The sequence below is a fragment of the Myotis brandtii genome, unplaced genomic scaffold (genome assembly GCF_000412655.1).
Source record: "Myotis brandtii unplaced genomic scaffold, ASM41265v1 scaffold470, whole genome shotgun sequence".
Classification (NCBI taxonomy): domain Eukaryota; kingdom Metazoa; phylum Chordata; class Mammalia; order Chiroptera; family Vespertilionidae; genus Myotis; species Myotis brandtii.
In genome coordinates this window covers 4,633,351-4,636,762 of record NW_005367953.1, presented here as the reverse complement: position 1 = coordinate 4,636,762, position 3,412 = coordinate 4,633,351, and the positions used below count along the sequence as shown (strand labels likewise).

The 3,412-nt window shown below is 40.4% G+C and overlaps 1 pseudogene across 1 annotated transcript; it reads left to right on the top strand.

Annotated features, from left to right (window-relative positions):
- The first annotated feature begins 2,887 nt into the window (after window positions 1-2,887).
- LOC102250046 lies at window positions 2,888-3,122 on the top strand (annotated as a pseudogene). Its single transcript, XR_001363974.1, has one exon. The product of XR_001363974.1 is annotated as a thymosin beta-4 pseudogene (transcript).
- Window positions 3,123-3,412: the final 290 nt, after the last annotated feature.

Below are 3,412 nucleotides of genomic sequence, written 5' to 3'. Positions count from 1 at the left end.
AAAAAATGTCTTGTTTTTAGATAAAAAGAAGGAAATCCTAATACTTTCTGTATTTCTTCTCCCTTACCCAGTGGGTTGTGTACTTCCCTACCACCACCTTTGGAGCCCACTAGCTTAAGTGACTCATATTTGGAAATAGAAAAATAGAACATGATTAATGGAAAAGGGAAGTACTATTATTAATCTGCAAATGCATCATGCTCTGAGTAAAAATCAAATTGAAAATCAAGAAAGGATGATAGCACAGTCAAGAATCAAATGATATTAATTTGTGGTGATCTTTAAAGAGATAATTTTTTTCCACAAAAGAAGGAACCAGAGTAACAGGAGAGGGAGCGGTGACCCCAGGAGTACCTAAGCAGCATGCAGGACAGTGATGTGGGCTGGCAGGGCAAGTACATAAAGATGAAGAGGAAAAAACAAGTCTGCTGAAGAGAAGACATTTTGGTAAAAATCAGAGTTCGAAACTCAGGGGAAATTAAACTGGGGAAGGAGAGATATATTCTAAATTTAGGGGGGCCTAAGAATATGCTTTCATTGTCATGATAGAGTTATAATAAGAGAGAAGTTATTACGCTCCTCAAATACTGCCTTTAGCATTTATATCACAGGTAAGATCAAGTCATCATCTGTTGGCGCATTTAGTTATAGTGACTCAGTGACACCACTTTCTCACTTCTTATCCTTGTCTCTGTCTCAAGAAACAGGTCCCTCTCCCCCTCTAAAGCTCAGAGTTCCTTTTGTACCACCCGGCTCCTCTCCTCCCAGTACCATCAAGACCTTAATTCTCAATTAAGCCTCTAGGCATCTTCAGTGCCTCCTCACAGCTTTCACCCCATGCCTTCAAACAAGAATGCTCTCTGCTCTCATAGAAAATGACCCAGCTGCCCTCTCTAGCTACTGCTATAATTTTTCCCCTTTTACTGTCAAACTCTGCTGCCTCCATTTTCTCTGCCATACCCTCAAATCAGGCTTCTGTTCTTATTACTTTGCAAAAAAAGAATTTCCCATGGTTCTTATCCAGTCATTACTGTGTCCTATTTATGTTTCATAGCTGTCTCCTATCACCTCTCTCCCTCCCTTTTTTTTTTTTTGCTGCTATACCCCTAGTCTGGCCTTTTCTGTTTCCTACCTCTAATCCTGATTCCCTCCCTCCTATCCAGGATCTTCACTAACCCATTATGACACTTCTCTGTTCGTAGTAGCAATGTTCTCTACTTTTAAAGACACCGAACATTTAATTTCTCATCCTTACTTTTAAGTTTCTCCTATTTTCCCATCCCCACTTATCAAATCATTATTTGTTACAACAGAAAGGGCTAAATAAATATTTGTTGAGTGACTGAATAAATGAATGAACATGGATTCTATGCTGTCCTGGGCAAGAGGTATCCTCGTTGTTCTATCAAGACCACAGTTCCCTTCTATCTTTATTATGTTGATAAACTATAGACAACTGGGTTTGGGGTATCTGCAAACAAGAACAATGTTCATGAACATACACACTAGAGGAGAGTTTCAAGAAATACGTTGTAATACTTAAAGTTAAAAGTTATAAAACCTAGGCATTTGGGGATGATCTTAACTTTCTTCTGTTTCCACCTATGATAAATTTCAGCCTTTGTTCTTGGGTTGCCTGAAGCCTGGTATGTGTTGAAGCCTTTCAATTAACTAGGGAATATATTTCAGCTTTTCTCTAAGAGTGTCATTCACTACCTTCTCTTTCCAAGTGCTTGCCAATCGATAGCAGCAGAGATGAACTCAAAGTCATGAATAAGGTGATTATGTGGCTTTTGTGCTTGCCTGCCTATGCGGCTTCCCTCCAGGGAAAACTTGACATGCCTGAGGTTCCTGCTTTCTTTGCCACATCATATCCCTGAGTTTTGATTTGACTGATTTACTAGAGAATAAAATCATATAGACCTCCCTACTTTCTCCTAACAGCTTATTCTTGACGTAAGTCTAGCAGAAAGTGAAATCTGTTGACAAGCCTTCCTTTCTGGTTAGAAGCTGTAGTCAGCCAGTTTGAGAGCTACTAGTAGTGATTCTTTTTATGAAAAACCAAACACTCTTTAACAACAAAGGATAAAATACACGATATATCCTAGTAAAAATAATTATATAATATAATTATATGATTATCCAAATTTACAATCCTTTTCTGTTCCAGGAAGCCTTCTATAATTATTATAACTTTGCTGATGTCCTTTCCCTCTGGACTTTTACGGAAATTAAATTTTGCACTGAATTATAAGTGTATCATTTTTTGTTTGTTGTTTTCAACCACCTGTGCCTCTTTGAGGGTGAGGATCAAATATTTTAGTTTAGATCACCACCATATTGCACATTGTAAAATATTTAATAGTTAATTAGCACTCATGTGTCTACTGAGCAATTAAAGATGGCCCGGGGGTGGGAAGGAGTGTGGAAGGTAATTATCAAAGTACTGACTGAATGTATTAGTCAGGGATTTAAAAAATGCAAGTAACACAGATCTAAACCAAACTTCTTTTATTCCTTCTGTCCTTCCACAAATACTTGTAGAACACCTACTATGTGGAGTATATCAGTGCACAAAATAGAGTAAGATTCCTTTGAGGAATTTGCATTGAAGTACAGTGAAATAAATATCACACAATAGCCCTGGCCAGTTTGACTCAGTTGAAGTATCGCCCATGAACTGAAGGGTCTGGAGTTTGATTCTGGTTAAGGGCAGCAGTCTAGATCCCTAGCCCTGGTTGGGGCTTGTGAGGGAGGTAACCAGTCCATGTGTCCCTCTCACATCAATGTTTCTCTCTCTGTCTCTCCCCCTCCCTTCCACTCTCGCTGGAGATCAGTGGAAAGGTATCCTCTGGTGACAATTTAAAAAATTACACAGTAGACTCGGCGGCGGTCACTGAGCAGATCGGACTTCCCCCGTTCGCGCACCTCGCTCAGCTTCCTCTGCACCCATGTCTGACAAACCCCATATGGCTGAGATTGAGAAATTCGGTAAGTCGAAATTGAAGAAGACAGAAATGCAAGAGAAAAATCCACTGCCTTCAAAAGAAACGATTGAACAGGAGAAGCAAGCAGGCGAATCGTAATGAGGCACGCGCCGCCAATATGCACTGTACATGCCACAAGCATTGCCTTCTTATTTTACTTCTTTTAGCCGTTTAACTTTGTAAGATTCAAAGAGGTTGGATCAGTTTAAGTGACTGTGCTGCCCCTTTGCACATCAGAACTACTGACAGCGAAGGCCGCACCTGCCGCTCCCATCTGCCTGGCTGGCTGGCGGGGAGCGGGGAGAACTTGCATGTTGGTGAAGGAACGAGCTGGGTGTGACGAGGGTGAAATCTAGAGTAAAAACCAAGCTGGTCCAAGGTGTCCTGCGGGCTGTAAAATGCAGTTTAATCAGAGTGTCATTTTT